At 38.5% G+C, this 21,142-nt stretch overlaps 1 protein-coding gene across 3 annotated transcripts in view; it reads left to right on the forward strand.

The window, feature by feature from the left end:
• LOC139468142 (rab11 family-interacting protein 4-like) overlaps window positions 1–21,142 on the forward strand; it is a 403,346-nt gene that overhangs the window by 52,927 nt on the left and 329,277 nt on the right. The window lies entirely within an intron of this gene.

Genomic DNA, 21,142 nt, shown 5'->3' on the forward strand with positions numbered 1-21,142 from the left:
ATGATCCTCAATGCTGTTCGACTTTGTTTGGACGAGTATCCGAATATTATCGTGTTTTAATGCTTTCTTTTGCAACTTACGAGAAATGAATTTTATCGCTATTCCTGCCAGATCTGAGACTCCGGCGGCTATTTGCATTCCAAGTACGATAGGCGCGACAATTATAGTTGATAATAAACCGACATCGGCTACACCGAGTCCCATGCTAGCCGTTACAAGCGCGGTGTCAACTCCATCGAGAGCATTCATGGCTCTGCGATACTTTTTATACAATCCAAATCTCAACTCCCTCTCCTTCTCTATTCGATGTTTTATGTTGCTTATTTGATGTACCGTATATCGCTGTGTATAAGGCGAGTTTTTCGTACCTAAAATGAGGGAGCAAAGAAGGGGGGTCGTCTTATACACGGAGTCGAAGATCTCACATTTTTTTCCACTGGCGATGTCAACCAGCGTCCGATAGCCAGCCCAGCATTTGACAATAAAACTTCGCATTTTGTCCTAAATAACTGTTCCAATAACTATTTCCATACATAAACATGATTTGTATCTCTTTTCCTTGAATAAAGTTTAATGATTTCTGCAAATAAAGTTGAAATGAGCCTCGCCTCGATGCAGATTGTCAAACCACCTGACACGGTAAAACAATCAACATGCATGAGCAGAGAGCCGGAAGTACCGGTAAGCATTTGCATATTGCACATGTGACCTAACATGTGATAACCGGTGAAGCTGAAATCAATTCCCGCTGTTTTTACAGTTGTATTAACAAGTGTTGGAGACGGTGTGTACAAGTGATTGTGCAATAAACACGCTGAATGTGAAGCAAACATAAGCCTAGTTAGTTACAACATAGTTAATTGGCGATTAAATTACTCACCATTGTCCTTATATGTTATTACTTCATAAATGAATTTTATTTTACGGGCACCAATTTGGTGTCGTACCGTGTAAACACAAAATGGCGACGTGTGCTGGAGTTACACACGCGACCTATCATTGTAGAAAAAAACCAACTCAAAATAAACATATTTTTATTGCATATATAAGGTTTGTGTGCGCACTTGTGATGTGTGCGAAATACTCATCAGTCGGAAAGCGCACGTTAAATCTTCTATATCAGTCAGACTTGTGATGTGATTCATTCCCGGTCGCCTAATACACGGAGTATAGGATTTTGGGTTGATTTTTAAGGCGTGTACAGGGGGGTCGTCTTATACGTGGGGTCGCCTTATACACAGCGATATACGGTAATCGAAATTCATCAACTTCATCGAGCGCCGGATATAAATCCATATTATTATTATATCATATAATAGTCTTTAATTGGTCTTGCTTAAATGTTTTGAGAGTATACATCAACCTTATCAAATGTATATTATACGGCATGAATATCTTAGTAAGAGAAATGCTGTCACTTTTAATAATATGGACCCCCTCAAGGATTGCAACGGGTGATGCTCCAATATGAATAATACTGCAACGTTGACGTTGGTGTTTCTTTAGCCATTTAATCGATAGACCTGGTAATATTTCGAAGGTATCTTCCGGTGCATCTCCGAACAAGACTTCAATAATAAGCGTAGAAAGATTAGGTATTGCACTCAAGTTCTGTTTAATATCATTGAATTCAGTAACCAAATTTAAACTAACATTTTTTTATGCCAGACCACTATATAACATATGACCTGGGTTTTCTGGCAGGGGAGAGACTAACACACTTTTTCGTTTTGAGGGGATATAAGCCCCGAGTACGATTCCACTATTCATTAATTAAATTATGTGCCTTACCCATCATCACATACGGTGGGGTAATGACGATATTCAATAGCCACTCGATGTTTGCTGTGACCATAATCCATTTATTATCATCGTTGAGAGTAAGATTATACGAAGTGTTTTTATGGAGTCAACTAACGTCGACATCGCTTAAATCTCCTAGATAACCTGTGAATGTAACTTCTTTCCGCTTGTATACATTATCTTGTAAGTGTAAAGCGTATAACTTGCCATCGGTACCCGGGTTTACCGAATCCTTCTGTGTCTCTGAGATCGGAAAGCGCAATTGTATTACATTGTCTGAGCGTTCCAAGGCCTGATGAATCAACCATTATTTATAATATGGAGTGTTACACTCAAGTATCCTATATTTACAGTTTGGTGTAATACAGAAATTTTGAGGTCTGAAATAATACCGCGCTTTAATTTTTTATATTGTAATGATGAGAAAGATTCCGACTGGAACAGCTCTGAGCAGAGTTGAAGGACTTTCGAGTTGAATATTATCCGTCGTACTGATTTGATCAAGATGGATGCACAAGTCTTTATAGGGAACTAAATCAGGTAATGTATATCCCTGTGTTGATGTCTCGATTAATGTTAGTTCTCCGCTAAAAGTCCAAGTGTAATTGATAAGTTCGTGAATATCTTTACACCCTTTTCTCCAGCATTCAAAATCAGCATCCCATTCGACTCATTTTGTGTGAGACTAATTCCATTAGGCTTAAAAATTTCATCATTGAGTGAGCATTAGCTGTAATACCCATCAGGTATAATAAGGTATTTTTCAACAACATCTTTTTCACCTAATATAAACATCTCATTATTGCTTTTCACAGCATTTATATTGGTCCACCGCAGGTAATACGTTACGTCGCATAGAGCGACTTCAAGTTGTCCATCCGAGTTATCGATAGTATGAAGCAGTTGAATAGACCGACCATTTGTTATTCCCGGGAGTGTGACATACATATTAAATATACAGTGATACTATATCATAACTTAAATTTAAAATCAACTTACATTACTAATCAGTTGATTTTAGTAAGTGCCTCTGGTGCTAAGTTTTTCGTTGAATTCCCTGATATCTTTGAAAAATACAGGGTCACGGCAACTAGTGATAAAATGGTGCACGATTGGTTCCACAATCCGATGCAATTTTGGCAGAATCAGTTAAACTTTGCCATATGGTGTGCCACAACGGGATATTGTGTATCTCTTTATGCCCCAGGATTTGAACTAAATAAGTCCGTTTTATCATTTCACATGTACTATCAGATTAGAAGTATACTTAAAGAAATTAGTGCCCCATTACCGCAGGATCGAGCATGGAATCCATCAAATAATCCGTACAATAGGTGGGCATTCGAACGTATTTGTCAGGAATTTAATATTTCTACGAGTAAAGATTGGCGTCTGAGTGGAGTTAACCATGGTCTAGGTATTCCGTACGCTGGTGCACACTCTGTTAAAGAAGTCAGCGATGATTTACTGAAAAGAGGTCGGCTTCTTCCGAGCTTTGCTCTCTAAAGTAACGAGTGGAGAGAGGATTGTATGAACTTTAAGGGTGGTGTTGCTTTCACCGTCCAAAAGGTTGAGCAACAACCTGGAAACGCTTGGAATGAATTTCTTAATGATAAAACAGAAAATAATTTTACTAACCCAGGAGTTGTAAGAGTTAATGAATCAATAAGAACTTATGTATGGGCAATTCTTGGTGCACAATCGCAAACACGAATGTCCATTATTGGTTCTGTGATGGCACTCGATGCACAAAAACAGTTTGTTGCAAATGTTGAGGATGCTATTAATTCACCAGTTGACATACCATCTTCTATAAAACGTTATCAAGATGTATTACAGTACGCTCAATCCAAAGTGGACTACGTTTATGAGCCGGGACTATACATGTCTCCGAGTAATATGGAACTTAAGATCGGTCAAGTGATAGGCTATAATAATAAAATTGTTATTGCTACCGATCAACAAAAACCAGGTACCGTATTTTCTTGAGTATAGTGCGCACTTTTTTTTGAAAAAACACAGCTGTGTAGAAGGGGGTGCGCATTATACACGAATTATGAGTTTGAATGTTTTTTTCCCCCATGGAAAGAAATTACCGTGAGCACGTAACACCGGAAATACCATGTCAACAAATCCATACTGAAGTACGCAAAATAATCATGTAATTACGCTGTCTGGCTATAAAAAGTGTTCTTTGTATATCTGGACTTATGTTTGTAACTTATTTCATTAATTTTATTCAAAATTCCTTTTAATATTGTTTTTATTCATTTCGGCGAAATCGTGTGTGAAGCGATCGGAAGATCGCACAACTCACCGTTATTAACAGCAACCATGGTCAGAATACCGCTATTGACGCCTTGAAACGAACTTTAGTTGACAGAGAATGGATACATATATCATAAATGACATACTTTGACTCGTTAAAAGTCATATTTGTTTTTGTTTGACGATTCTATGTCAACATGAAATTCTCGCGATCACGTGCGCGTGAGCCTTGACGGTGACTGGTCAGACTGGTTCCATGTAAAAAATAATACCCGGGAATAGCGATCAGCTGCTTCGCTTAGGGTTATCATTATTTTAAATATGTTTAGTAAAGGCTACATATAATTAAGAAAATAATGGAATATATTATTCCTGATAAAAAAAATAGTTTCAGATACGATTGTTGCCGATCCTTGCATTAAAAATCCTATAAAGTTATATCATTGGGTGTGTCTTGACCGAATCACCGGTCGATTCCAAGAAAACGTGTTTACAGCTGATTGCTGTTTCCGGCTTAGTTTACGAGAAAATACACAAGGTAATCTTAATCCCTAGATATAAAACAATGCCTAGCAGAACAATAAATACTATTTAAACGGTAAATAAACATGTCTGGTGATTTTTTATCTCAAATTTCGAATTTGTACTGACTAAGTTTCTCATCACCCGTTCGTTTGGCAGACTTCGCTGAAAGGGTACGGTGTAATTTTTTTCTGCGCATAATATTCAAATTTCTTTTTTTCCAAAATATTGAATCCGCTAGAGGGGGGTGCACATTATACATGGGTGCGCACTATACTCAAGAAAATATGGTATAAATTCAGATATTAACACCGAATTAATAACGCAAACAAACACAGGCGAAACGGGAATAGTCAAGCCACAGACACCACAACCATCTACTAACGCACAACTACAAGTGTCACCACGTATTGCAGCTAAACATCAACAACATATTGATGAAAAAACAGCTCTTATAGTAGGTGGAGTCGCGGCTGGTTTACTCATGATTTGGTTAGCGAACTGATTTGGTTAAATAGTTCTTAGCGAACTGATTTGGTTAAATAGTCTTTAGCGGATACGTTCAACAGCCCAGCAATTGCTACGATCAGAACCCACAAGTTTTGCCAAAGCCAAGTGGTGGTCTTAGCTAATAAATTCAAGAGCCAGGAAACTATACTCCCTATTATACCGGGAAGTGCAGACGCGGCTTTTCGAGCGAGCTTTCCCAGTGCTGAACCTAATGCTTTTAAATGCTTTTTTATCTACTCTTTTATACCACCCCTATCACTAGGGGGTGTGCCATCTCCTGTACCACCGGTTAACACGAGAGTCAAAGTCGATATAATAAATCCCAATGCGGTTAAAATACTGGCAATGGTTATTCCCTGTTCTCTGAACAATGTTTTAATTTTATCGGCCAGTGTAGTATCATTGTTGAGGACTTGATCGATAGTTTCTCGAATTAGACTGATTTGTGAACGAAGCGCCTTCCTATTACTGGAAGCAGCTTCGAGGCGGGCCGATCTTTTGTCGTCTACTGAACTCATCACCCGCCTGTTCAAGTTTTGTTTTCTCATAAGCTATTTGCTTGTCGAGTTCGGATAACTTGGCTATATTATTGATGAGTTCTCCCCGCATTGTTCGCTTTGCCTTGTCAAGACCTCGTAATTCCCTGATACTGAACTCCGAGTATTGTACACTGACCGTGGAATTATCGTAGTAGGTATCCAAGAGTGTGTCCGAGGCCACCTTCGAGCTTTCTCCAAATTATCTACGGTACCGAGTTCAGCACGCACAGTCCGAAGTACCTTAGTAGTCTTCGCGGAAAGTTTTTCTCGTCGTGAGAAGTCTACAAAACCTAATTCATCACGAACAGTGCTGATACCGTGTTTAGCGGCTATCGTAGACAAAGCTAGGGGCTTACGAGTACGAGAATTCATAAGATCAATATCTGGAGCGCCACTCAGTCGCAAAATTCCTTTACTATCTATCGTTAACTTTGAATAGTCACCACCAATTGGGGTTTCTTTAAAGGTATCGTAATAATCATTAAAGGTTGATTGTTAAAGTTCATCGTTAAGATTCGTAAAGCTGGTCTCATCAGTACCCTCTTCGATTGTACTAGGGTTATCAAAGTCATCTAGATTAAAATCATCCCTTTTTTATATTAAACATAAGGTTACATAATTTCAATATAACAATGTCTTCGCAATACGGACGCAAGTTAAATCCACAACGTAGAATTCGAGATCCATTAGGGGTCAAAGCAATTCGTCAGTCTGTAACTATAATAACCCTAGTACCATTGATCAGAATCAAACGCTTCTGGTTCCCTTCCCTAATCTCGGCGCACACGATGTGTTAGTTCATGGAACTGTCCGACTAGCTTTTACAATTAGTTTGACTTCTGCCGACGTTAACGGGGAGCTTGTTCAGAACATAGGTCGTGCTATCGTTAAAATCGCGATTAAAATTAGCGGTAATGAAATTTTGAGTATCGACTATAGCGATGTATACTATTGTTACATGGATCCCTGGAGAACAGATAAAGAGCGGGAAAACTTACAGTACCAAGGTATTTGTAATCGGAACACTGCGTGTGGGTGCTGAAAATGGTGATAATACCGTCGTAAAAGATCCCGCTGTTGCCGGCGCATTAGGTAACCGATTCTATATTCCTCTAGACTTTGAATTACTAGATTCCCACATGCCCTTTTATCAAGCATCCCTAGGCGATAGGTTAGAATACGAACTCATTTTTAATGACTATGGTAGAGGAATCAGAGCTGCAGAAGATGCTAGCTATTCCATTGACAATATCTCACTGGATTATGATATGATAACAGATCCTGAATTAGCCAGACAAATTCGTAACCAGTATACAGGAAGTTTAGCCATTTTGTACGATCGCGTGCATCGACATCGAAAGATCACGAGGAACAAAAAAGATATGACGTGGAATATCAATCTAAACGTCCCCACGAGATCGTTGAAGGGTATTTTAATGCTGTTCGAGGACCCCTCTGATGCATTTAAAAGAAATACCGATAAGTTCTACAATCCCAATATTACAAAAGTAGAGTTGACTATCGAGGGCGTTCCTAATCAACTATATAGTCAAGGAATGCTAGCGTATCAACAATGGGATGAGATTAAAAAACTCCCTTCTATAAAACGAAGCCCAGAAGTTAATACAGTAATGAAAGATCTGTCTCTCAGGGGTGTATCGATGTTAAAATAGACAGACACAGGTTCTTCATGTATTCAAAACGACTGCCAACACAATACACCTCCTGCACCCACACAGGTTGTGACTCAACTGCCTGCCTAGAGCAAACCAAGATGGCCACCGTAAAGTCATTCTCAAATCACAGACAGCAGTTTCGTATTCGAGGGGAAGTTTCGTATCCACACATTAACATACTCCCCTTTTTTTCTTTTTTTTTTCTAAATTGACATCACATCTGTACAAGTATAAAAGGAACTGTACATTCAAACATGAAATATTATCTTTTGTTTTATATGATTGAAATAAAATATTTAGTTTTTACAACATGAATTAAAAACTGAACTAATAAAAAAGTTTCATATCACAACACTACTTCAGTCCATGAACTGCATTATTTCTTGCAGTTAGACGACAACTGTAACATCACACATGTTAAATGTTCAATTGTCCAGTCTCCAAAATCTCCAGAAGTTTCATCGTAGATGCTCCTCTTTTTGTCAAACTGTCAGCAAGCTGGTCACTTGATTTAACCCAACACACCTTGGAGATTTCCTTTCTTTGTAGCATTTGCTTTATTCCTGCAATGTCTATTCTCAGACGTTTTTCACTGACAGATTTTGTTGAGTGAATGTTTTCACAGAGTGACTTATTGTCAGTGTAGCAATCAATAGTGATAACATTCTTTCCCAAACCATTTGTAAGAATTTCACTGATGAGATGTCCAAGACAACTCACTGCTTCTAGTCCATCTACCATGGCAAGGGCCTCTGCAGCAAGTGTGCTGCGTACCACTCTTCTGATTTTAGTAGCTTTCCAAACAAGGGGACAGCACATGTTGTCCTTGCCAGTTAAGAAAATGATGAATCCACCAGTACTTGACACACCATCACTCAGATTGCCATAGGATGCGTCACTGAACATCAGAAGACGAAGATCATCTAGCTTCCCCATTTCCTTGAAACAAAGTCTGCATTCTTCCAACTTTATTTTTTTTAATGGTTTTGTTTGCTCTTATCAAATCTTCAAATGTTGGCTGCTTCATACAAACACTCAACTCTAGCACATCAAACATGACATCTGGTCTTGTCTGATTTGCCACCCAGCTTAATTGGCCAATAGAGCTTCTACATTGAGTTGTCTCTTCCTTCGTCAATGGTTCACATTTCTGTGATGCTCTTGAAGGGTGTATTGGTGTACTGGTCAGATTCTCAATGTATGAAAGTTGATCCATAATGATTTCTCCCTTGCTCTGCTTGATTTCCAAACCAATGTACTGAAAAATGCCTGTCGCTTGTTTTCCAATCTTAAAAGTCTGTCGTATCCCTCCAATAACGAGACTCTCAAAATCTGGTGTCCCTGCCCATATGAAATCGTCCACATGCATTAGGAATATACCGGATAAATTTCCATCAACATGCCAATAGAAAAGAGCTGGATCAATCTCAGATTGCTTGCATTTCAAGAGTTTGAGTACTTCACAAACACGGAAATACCATGTTCTAGATGCATCATTCAAACCATAAACACATTTATTTAACTTCCATATTTTTCCATCTGCGTCAGACTCTTTTGGTGGCTTTAAATACACTTCTCTCTCAATGCTTTTCCCTTACAAGAATGCGGCTTTTATGTCAATGGTTCTGCATTCCCAAGACTTCATACAGAAAATTGCCAAAATTGTTCGAAGAGTATCTTTACCTGCTGTTGGCTGACCACAATCATGCACCGCTTCATAAACATCAAACAATTTCCAATTTCTAAGTTCGGATTCTTTGGCAATTTTAACAGCTTTATCCTCATGATGTTTACAAGGGACAAAGGCAACATTCACATCTTCAGCTGACATGAAACTGTCAGTTTCAACCTTTTCCCATCGCTGGACATCAGTTTCAAAGTTCAATGTTTTGACCTCTTGACTATCAGTTTCACGGACATTGAAATACCCTTTATACTTTCCTGTAGCCTTGCCACCTCTACTGATCACCTCAGCTTCTTTCCACTTGTCTGTATTTTGTGGCAAATACTTTATCTTGTCTTTCACCTTTGGAAATGTTATGATGCTTGGATCATTTTTGTCTTGGATACTATGCTCACACTTGTTCTTCTCAACACCAGAGAGATCATTATCACAGTCTTCCTCATGAAAATTCTCAGTCTCATTCTCATTTGGACATGTTGGATAGATCACACCATGCCTAACAAAACCGATCTTGCCATCTTGACCTAACACCTTCCCAGGTCCCTTCCACTGATTGTCTCTCATGTAATAGACTTTTTCGCCTGCATGAAAAGTGGTACCTGATGGTCTAACATTATGCCTCAGTGCCCTCCGAATTCGTTCAGAGGATTCTGTCTGAATGAATGCCCTTCTTGCACAATGTAGAGAATTCAAATGCCTAGCAAATGTTTCACTGATGGTTGTCCCCTCCAAAGCTGGAGGTTTATCTGTAAGTACAGAAGGCATGTTTGGATTTGAGCCAAAAAACAATTGCTTTGGACTCCATCCATGTACCATTTGCAGAGAATTCTTTGCGTTGATAGCCCATACTAATGCAGTTTCCAAGTCCAGACGCGGGTCATCTTCCATAATCTTTTCAACACAATTATCAACAACCAAATGATTTCTCTCACAAAACCCATTCTGCCATGGACTGAAACCTGCAGTGTTCATAACTTCAATGTTCAGATTTTCAGCCATATCTCTGAACTCTGCATTTGCAAATTCACCACCATTATCTGCAGGAAACTTTCCGTAGTTTTAGGATTTTATCAATGATTATCTCAGGTGTCTTTCTTCTGATGACGGCTGCTAAACTAAATCATGTTGCAAGATCAATACGGTGCAGGAAATACACACCTGGTTTCCACACTTTCAAGTCCATAGCTACAACTTCATTAAATTCAGTTGCCAAAGGTAGGCACACAACTGGTCTTGGTGGAGTTTTCTTGAACTTTGAGCAAATGTCACATTCACGAGTAACTTCATCAACCAATTCATGACAAGACTGATCCTTCACTCCAGCATCTTCCAGTAACATCGCCAACCGTTGGCTAGACGGATGAGCAAATTGTTTGTGCAACTTCACTATTGTTTTCTTCTTTTCTATCTTCGTCTTTCCAGTGACTTTCCAGAAACTTCAAATGTATTGTCCACAGGTACCCTTGAATGAACCAATGGGACACAATAATGCCCAGATGAGGTACATTGTAAGTCAATTTCATTTCCAAAGAAAGAGGCTTTATCATTTTCAAGGTCCATGATAACTTTTGCAGCTTTCATTGCAGGCTTTCCAAGAAGTAAGGGTATGTCACTCTCAACTACATCCGTCGTAACAGTACATTTTACCCCAGCTATCTCACATGGAAGTGTAATCTTTTCCATTGATTTTAGACGCCTTCCTCCTCCAAATTTAAACAAAGTCTCACTTGGACATCTTGTCACTTGTTCAAGTTCATGTTCATCAAGAGTATCTATGAAACACTTCACCCACACCTCACCAGCTACTGTAGAGCTACATGCACTGTCTAGGATTGCTGTATTTAATGTTTCACACACTAATACCTCGAGTTCTTCATTTTTGTTTCCTATGAAGAGTACAAATTCTTCCTCCTTTCCACCATGTTTTCTTTTGTCCATATTTTCATAGGAGTCAAGGCAATCTTTTGCAAAATGAAATATTGACTGACAAATTTTGCAGTGAAGGGCTCTGTCATCCCTTCCCAAGACATTCTGAACTCTCTTCCCTCTTGCACTTTCTGTTCCATCAAACACATCACTGCTGTTTCTATGTGCACCAAACTGTCCTCCATAACCTCTTAACTGTGAATTGTTCCCTCACCCGCCTACCATAATTCTGGTAATTTCCATAACCTCCCTGACCTCTTCTACCTCTCTTACTACGCGTGTAGTGTGCAGATTCTTCATAGACAGCATAGACTGGTTCAACTTTAATTTCTGATATTGGGATCATCTTCTCATGACCACCTGATGCTGGTAGGGACTGTTTCCCAAAGAACTTCCTCATCGAAACACTCATCTGTTTGAATAGGGTTGCCTCATTAGTATAATCTACCCCAGTAAGCACCAATTGTCGATCTGTGTGACTGAGTCCAGCATTCTCAAGTAATTTGAGAGGCAATACAGATTGTGGTAGACTCATTGTGTACTTTTTAGTTCTGTTATAAAGTTTTTCAAATTCTGTGACATAGTTCTCCATGGTCATTCTTTCCAATCTTCTAAATCTGTCAAATTCCATGTAAACTTCATAAGCCTCTGAAAGTTCATCTTTCTTGTATACACTGTCCATAAACTGTATGAATGTTTTCACACCATCTTTCTGATTCAATTTTGTGACACCTAATTCACTGAAAACTTTATCACGAATTGTACCTTCATTCTCTGGCAGAGATAAAGCCAAAGCAGGTCCCTGTTTTTCTTCAGGAAGGTCTGTAACAGTCATCCATACTCGGATTTCTTCAATCCATCTGTTATAAGGTTTGGCCTCTGAGAATGTCGGGGGACTCTTATAGCTACCACTTTACGCAATGTCTTCTTTTTTTTTCTCTCTATTTTCTTTCTTTTTTTTCTACACCAACAAAAAAATTTTCCAGCATACAGGGACAGGTGTCAACCACGCTCTGCTACCATGTTAAAATAGACAAACCACGTTCTTCATATACACTTGTATTCAAAACGATTGCCAACACAATACACCTCCTGCACCCACACAGGTTGTCACTCAACTTCCTGCCTAGAGCAAACCAAGATGGCCGCCGTAAAGTCATTCTCAAATCACAGACAGCAGTTTCGTATACGAGGGGAAGTTTCGTATCCACACATTAACAATCGATGGGTGAATACCTCACCACGAAGTACGCGCTATGGCTCGACATGCGAACAACGGACGATGACCAACTACACAGCAGTGGTAGGAGAATAGAAAATGCCAGTGAGGGTGTTACTATACAGATAACGAAGCTCCAGGAATCAGCTGGTAAATTAAACATGATTATGGATGAGCAACTTAATATACAGAATGGACGATTTGTGCAAGCAATCTATGAATAATCTTTTACCTAAAGAACCGTACTGCGCTATCATCTGCGGGCAAACAGGTTGTGGAAAAACAGCTTTTATTCTAGATATTTTACAAAGTCATTATCGGCACGTTTTCGATCATAATATTATTGTGTGCCCGACTATAAGCGTTAATAAAACATACCTATCGAGAGATTGGGTAATGAATGACGACGGGGTATACAGAGTTGATCCGGCGATCGTTTAAAAGATTGTTTACGAGTATGTCACGAAAAAAAAAGAAGGAGAATCAACCCTTTTCGTAATATACGATATGCTGTAGATATGCTTTCATATTTAGCATTCTCCGGTCGGCATACCCAGCATAGCCTTTGGGTACTTACTCAAAAATACAACTCTGTCCTGAAAGATCTCAGAGAGCAGACCAAATGGGTAGCCCTGTTTCATTGCAAAGACCGAGATTCATTCGAGGAATGTTAACGGGAAAATGAATGTTATTTATACCAAGTCCGAACGAGATAAAGTCAGAAAACTGTTAGCTTCAACGAAGCACTGTAAACTCGTATTAAAAACCGATCAACCAGCTGCTTATGCAATTGCTTAGCAAAGTAAGCGAAATTATAGCAAATATGTTAAAATTATGGCAAAATTATAGCAAATATAGAAAAAAGATAGCAAATATAGCAAAATTATAGTAAAAAATACGAATAAATAGAACATTAGCGGTTATTATGACATAATGTGGCTCGAAATCCTCATTCTTTCGCAACAGTTTATTATTACGGGCTGTATTGGATATGCCATATTACATTATGTTAGACTTAAATATCTCCTTAGGTCTTACATTATAGAATGCGACGAACTCATCAAACAAATGCTCAAAGATGAGCCAGAACCTATGACAGACAAATCTTTAGATGGACATAGAGAAAGACTCGCCGCTTTGGCAGCCGGTTGAAAATGTTCCCAATATTTGGGGGGAAATTATACCATCGAAAAAATGGATAACATGACCAACGAAAAAATTTAAAAAATGTACGCACGTTACGAGTCTAGACTGGGAGCTACCATGACTAAAACGATAGGGTCGGCTATGTTACAACTATACACAGTACGTTTCTCCCTATCCCGGCAGAACATCGCATGTATTTATGCGAATCTCTCGAGAAAGATCAATTCATCGAACACGCTATAAGCTCAGTGAGCTGTGAGTTTTATCATAGATACGGAATGTTCTTAGCTCCACTCACCACAGCTTTAATAATGGCTAGGTATTTAAACATACATGCCCACTTAATAATAATGGAGACTCAACAAGTGACACCACAACAGATTGCGGAAACACAATCACAACAAGTGACAGCACAGATTGTACAACAAGTGAACGAGGAAATAGCCCCGATTGCACAACGAGTGAATGAGGAAACCAGAGTGACGAGGAAGAACCCCCCAAAAATTGCAGCTGGTAGGAAAGGCGGGCTGGCGAGGAAAGCGAAACTAATGCATAATTCAAATAGTCGTCCGATTAAAACTTGGGCAATAGTAGGAGTTGTTGCTATAGCAGCTGTATGGTTGTTTTATAAGACCGGAGAAGAGAAAACGTCACCCCCGATTACACAACAAGTTCAATTAGAGGTTAGCCCCCATATAATGTTATAAGAAGCATGACTACTCCAGTTACAGACGGAAAAATGTTGGTAAACGCAACGTATCATTCAGCGGTGGTCAGTGGCTTGGCCATTGGCTATGCCCGTATAGCTAAAATGATTACTAAAGCCACACCACCCAAGCTAGATTTTAATGGTTATGATATCGGTATGGCCATTCTCGATATTGGATTGGCTATGGCAACAAAAGATATGCTCATCAAACAAGGGCTTATCCAAGAGGACATAACGAAGTAATTAAACATTTGAATATATTATATTCATATATTTATAGCAACAATTGCGATGATGGTCGGTGGAGCTGTTGTTAATGCTCTAGCTTTTTCGGGGAGTAATTTTTTATTTTCTACTTTGAGGGAATCAAACGCTAAAGAAGTTGAAGAGGAGCGTTAACGACATAATAAAGCATTAGAACAACTCGAAGCAGCCCAGTCACAATGGACCAGACGCAGAATGGAGAGATTAGATTTTATTCATGAAGGACTGCGTAAGGAAGGACATTCAATTCAAATGTTTAAGGTTGTTGAATCTGCCATGCACGAATACTTCCTCGTTTATGGGAAAAAACTTGACCCAATGCCAAGACCAACAATGAGTCAGTTTTATACACCGTCAGAGGCTCAGAAAAACCGAGAGATAATGTTCATAATATTTGGGTTGACTGGTGTGGCGGCTATTTTAGGTTACACAATAACTACGCATAAACCATGAGCGAGCGAGTCACTCTGACTGCTAATCTATAAATAGCCATGTCTCACCAGTGGAGATGTGATTTGCATTTAGACAAATGATATGATAGATGTATAACCATGAATCTGTGCAGATTTACACTCATGGGGAAGCCGACTCAATGTAACCAACATTCTGTGGGTATTTACTGTGGTATCCACTCTTATTACATCAGGCGGGGAAATGTAAATTATACATGTTCTGTATGTGGGATAGGGGTCAAAGGTCGTTATTGTTTATGTAAGAAACACGGTGCTTATAGGGTCAGGAACCAGATTATTTACTCTAGGAAGAGAGATTACATCAATGAGAGGAATAGGTTGGGGAGAATACGTATTTAGATATATGAAAAACAACCAATTAGACATTTGACTCATTTTGCATATACCATTAAACCACAATGGTTTTTGTGAGAGAGTTGAAGGATTTAGCAAAACAACGTGGTCTACATGGATATTCTCGAATGAGAAAAGCTGAATTGATCGATTTACTCGGTTTGGAATACAACAAACCCCAGACTGTTAGAGAACTCAAAGCTCAAGCAAAAAACAGTGGGCTGAGAGGTTATTCTCGAATGAGAATTGATTGCTTTACTAGATAATAATGATGTTGATAATAAACAACAAGATGATGTTGATAAAAAAAAAACATGACGATGTTGAGAAAAAACAAGAATTAAAATTTGTACCCACATCCGCTGGCATTGGTAAATATCTAAGAGGTTGGAAGATGGATATTAATTCCATCATGGATGTTAATGATGTTAAGCCCATCGTATCGAGTAAAATTAACGAGGAATTAGATGATTTACATAGTATAAAATACCAGCTGTCATTGAGTAAAAGTAGCACAGACAATAGTGCCAACCATTTTTCCATAGCAATCAAGAAGTTATAACCGAATCCGATACTATAAACGCATCATTAGATACATCAATTCAGAGGATACAGGAAACTTTAGAACGCTGGACTAATAGAGGTTCGGGTTGGGGTGTGGATAAAATCGATAGTTTATATTTAGATATAGCAAATTATATGCCCTTCAAAGGTGGATCTTATATAGAATTACCCCCTATTATAAAAAGAAAAAAGCCATAATTAATGTAAAAAATAAAGGCGATGACTGTTTAAGAATGATGATAAGATCTGCATTGTTCCCCGTAGACAAACATCCGGATAGACCTTCTAGCTATCCTCAAAACGATGGGCTCAACCTCGATGGTATAGACGAACCTACACCAATATCACAAATTGATAAGGTGGAAAAGCAAAAAAAATTAGCTATAAATGTTTTCGGACATTCTTCTAAAGGCATTGTTGTACACAGGATAAGCTCCGCTCCGGAACATATTCCCAGAATCAATTCATTTCTGATCGAAAAAGATGGTAAATATCATTATACATGGAAAATGAGTTTAAGCAGACTATTATGCGATCAAACAAAACATGCAGGAAAGAAATATTTCTGCGAAAGATGCCTACATGGGTACAGCAGACAAGATCTATTAGAAGCACATAAAGAAGACTGCAGAGGTGTTGGACGGAATGCTATCAGGATCGATATGCCTAAAGAGGGGAAAAATATATTAAAATTTGAACATTATTGTAATCAAATGCCAGTACCGTACGTAATTTACGCCGACTTCGAAGTGCTTATCAAACCTATAGAAAATAATCAAGATCATAATCCAAATAGTAGTTTTACATACAAAACTCTAACATATTCCTTGTGGGTTTGGATATATAGTTGTAAGGTATGATGCGAAAACAAACCCGCCCGTGATTTACCGAGGTCCCAATGCAGCGGGAAAGTTCCTAGAATATCTACAAAATGAAGAGAGAATAAATAGGGAAAAATGATCGATTAAGAAACCCATGTGTATGACGTGGGATAATTGGAGGGCCTATAAGAGGTCAACGAGTTGTCATGTTTGTAATAAACCTCTGAATGGGGATTCCGTAAGAGATCATTGCCACGTCACGGGTAATTATCGGGGAGCCTCGCATAAACTAAAAATGAATTCTCATACAATACCCATCCCTGTTGTGTTTCATAACCTTAGAGGATATGATTCACATCTCATTATGCAAGCTATCTCAAAGACAGACAGCGGCTTAACATGCATTCCTAATAATATGGAAAAATACATATCATTCTCGTTGACTAAAACTATACATTATAGGGACAAGGATGGGAAAGACTAAAGCAAAGTAATGGACTTAGATTCATAGACTCCGTACAGTTTCTGTTATCTTTCCTGGACAATTTAGCTAATGCGAACAATCCCGATGACTTTGCGATAACAAATGAATATACCGATAGGTTAACGCGTGATTTGTTGCTGAGAAAAGGTGTATATCCTTACAAATATATGGATGATTGGTCTAGATTCAACGAAACTAAATTACCACCTCTTGAATCATTCTATAGTAACTTAACAGAATCTAAAATAACCGATGCCGATTATGAACACGCTCTGACGGTCTGGAATAATATAGGTTGTAAGAATTTAGGCGATTATCACGATCTGTACTTAAAAATCGATGTACTGTTACTCGCTGATATATTCGAGATATTTAGAAAGACATGTTTAAAACAATACGGCTTGGACCCGGCATGGTACTATTCCAGTCCCGGACTATCGTGGGATGCATTGTTGAAGAAGACCGACGTAGAACTAAAACTACTCACCGATTGCGATATGCGCTTGTTTATTGAGAAAGGATTAAGAGGTGGTATATTGATAGTAGGGAAAAGGTATTCTAAGGCTAATAATAAATTAGTGGAAGGATATGATCCGAGTAAACTCGACACGCACATATTATATCTCGACACCAACAATTTGTATGGATGGGCTATGAGTCAACCTTTACCCAAGGTTGGTTTTGAGTGGGTCAATGATATCGAAGTGGATGATATCCCCACAGATTCCGATAAAGGGTACATACTAGAAGTTGACTTGGAATATCCAAATTCGTTACATAAAGATCATAACAGTTATCCGCTAGCTCCCGAAAGAATAATGGTTAATAAAGATTGGATGTCGGAATATCAACACTCCTTGATGGGTAATACAAGGTTAGCTAACGTAGAAAAGCTTGTACCAAATTTGATGGATAAGACAAAATATATAGTTCACTACAGAAATCTCCAGTTATATCTATCGTTAGGTATGAAATTTAAGAAAATATGCAGAGTTCTAAAGCCCTTGGATGGAGCCCTATATAAGGCTGAACACAGATTTAAGAAAGATAGCTACCAGCGATTTCGAAAAGAATCTATATAAGCTCATGAATAACTCAGTATTTGGTAAAACTATGGAGAATCTAAGGAAGCGTGTTGATGTTAAATTAGTCAGATCTAATGAGGAGGAAAGACTCAGGAAACTTATAGCCAGTCTGGCTTTTAATAGGAGCAAGATATTCGATAACGACTTAGCTGTGTTGCATATGCAGAAAAGTAATATAAAATTCAACAGACCGGTGTACGTCGGTATGAGTATTCTCCACTTGTCAAAACACTAAATGTATGACTTTTATTACAACAAACTTAAGAAGCAATACGGCGATAGATGCAAGGTGTTATATACCGACACAGATTCTTTGTTGATGGAAATACAAACCGAGGATGTGTATAAAGATATGACAGAAAAAATAGATATGTATGACACTAGCGATTACCCAAAAGATAATCCACTGCACAGCGTAGTAAATAAAAAGGTTTTAGGTAAGATGAAGGATGAATGTGCTGGGACCCCTATACCGGAGTATGTCGGATTAAGACCTAAGATGTATTCTATAAAGAAGTCCGATAATGGGGAGATAAGAAAAGCTAAGGGTGTTAAAAAGTGTGGTAAAAAAGCATATCAAACACAAACAGTATTAAGAAGCATTATTCAACAGTAGAACGTTCAAACACGAGATGAACTCTTTAAGAAGTTACAATCATAGGATATATGGATTTAGAATGAACAAGACATCATTATCCCCCTTAGATACAAAGAGATGGATTGATAAGAATGGTGTAACTACCTACGCTTATGGTTATGGTGGTGATACTGTATCGTTGGGAACTATGAACAACTCTTCTCGTACAAATGCCCTACCCGGTCCATCTTTAAGATAATAAAGAATAGGCTCTCCTTCTTTCGTAACCAATCGACTTATGTTATATGTCTTAAGGGACCAAATCGGATCGGTTGGGCGACGTAGGCTTCCTTCGAGTTCACCGGGCTGGTAATAAATATCTTACGCTTACTCTATCCGGAAGTTTTTGTTCTTTGCCTCTCCTCGGTGCTGAAGATTCGAAAGTCACAGATTTCATTTTAATCGCATCGGATGGTTTTTTTCCGATTAATCTTGTTACTTCATTATTCAGCGCTGATACAACGGCTGATAATCGTGTCACCCATTCGGTTGATCTCAATCGCTCCGATTTCATTTCGATCCCATACTGATAGCCAAACAAACGTTCCGCTAATGTCCTGTTAAATCTTTCAACGATAGCTTGACTACGGTGGGCCTCTTTTTCACCATGCCTGATTTCGACATCGTGCTTTGTTAACAGTTTAGTTACCGATCCCATAAACTCGCGACCGGGATCTACTTGAAATAGCTTAGGCCATTTTAGTGGTCCGCGTTTATATATGCGACTCAGTGCATCAGCTACTTCTGTTGAATCTTTCGAGGTTAATGGCTCAGCCTCCTTGTATCGACTAGCCACATCAACTACGGTTTTGCATCTTACCTTATCAAGGGGAAGAAACAAGAGGTCAGCCTGATGAACTTCATTTGTTGTAAAAATATCAAACTTCTTCCTCGGTATATAACACAGTGCTGGTAAATATATTTGCCATATCGCTTGTTTCTTTAACCAATCCTTGGCCACATCTTTAGATACCTTAGCCGCGGTGGCTAATTTTTTTATTGCTCCTATACCTTTCCAATATCCTCGTGGGCTATAGTAAATTTTATTCATTATTAATTAATATTGATGTTTCTTTTAATACGAATCATGACTATCGTTAAATTGCATCATCATTTTCGCAAAAATTCCCTCTGTAGTGGTGGTATAGGTATATAAATCTGGCTCCAGTGGAGTTGCGGCAGAATCACCATTACCCATAAAAATTTATATCATAGAAGCATTGATTGACTCCAGGTGGTGGTGAGCTAGAGTCAATTTAGTTTAATCTCATGACTATTGTTAAATCGCATCATCATTTACGCATAAAAAATTCCCCGTGTAGTGGTAGTATAGGTATATAAATCTGGCTCCAGTGGTAGTGGTCCAGAATCACCATTACCTATAATACTCCATCATGACAAGCTTAGTAAGTCTGTTTCTTCTTTCATACGTCCTATCAGATTAGGCATATCCTAGCAGAAATAAGTGCACCATTACCACAGGATCAAGCATGGAATGCGTCATATAATCCGTACAATCAGCGGGCATATGAACTTATTTGTGGTTAATTTGCTATTTCTACAGATATAGATTGGCATCTGCATTGAGGTAACCATGGCCTAGGTATTCCCTACAGTGGCGCACACTTTGTTAAAGTCAGCAATGATTAACTGAAAAGTGTTCTTTGTTCTTTCGAGTAACGAGTGGAGAGATGATCATATGAACTTTAAGGGTGGTGTTGCTTTTCACTGTAAAAAGGTTTAGCAACCACAAGATGCTGAAAATGCTTGGAAATCAAAAGGTTTTACTTGACCTGGTGTTGAAAAACTTAATGACACAACCAGAGCTTATGTATGGGCTCTTGTTGGAGCTCAGTCACAAACACGTACAAACATCATTTGTGAATAGGTACAGCATTGGATGCACAAAAGCAGTTTACTGCAAACAGGAATAATCAAGCCGCAGTCATCGAAACATGTGATTTACTTTATGAATAACAAAACTCCACCATCTCAAAATCAACAATATATTGTTTAAAAAAACAGCAATTATAGTAAGTGGAGTTGCAGTTGGTTTACTCATGATTTGGTTTCTTAGACGTTAGGTAGATTTTAGCGGGTACATACAACAGCCATGCAATTGCTACAATCACTGCCCATAAGTTTTGACTATGCCAAGTTGCAGTCTTGGCTAATAAATTCAAGAGCCAGGCTACAGTACTTCCTATTATCCCAGGAAGTGCAGATTTGGCTTCCCTGCAAGCTTTCCTGAAGCTCCTCAAAATGACTTTAAATGCTTTTTTATCCACTCTTTTACACTATCCTTATCACTAGGCGGTGTAGGTGGCAACCACCAGTTAACGTGAGAACCAAAGTTGATATAATAAATCCCAGTGCTGTTAAATACTAGAAATGGTTATCCCCTGTTCTCTGAAGAGAGTTTTAATTATTTCGGCCAGTGTAGTATCATTATTGAGAAATTGATCAATAATTTCTCGAA

The sequence above is a fragment of the Haliotis cracherodii genome, unplaced genomic scaffold (genome assembly GCF_022045235.1).
Source record: "Haliotis cracherodii isolate W230 unplaced genomic scaffold, xgHalCrac1.p SCAF_2, whole genome shotgun sequence".
Classification (NCBI taxonomy): domain Eukaryota; kingdom Metazoa; phylum Mollusca; class Gastropoda; order Lepetellida; family Haliotidae; genus Haliotis; species Haliotis cracherodii.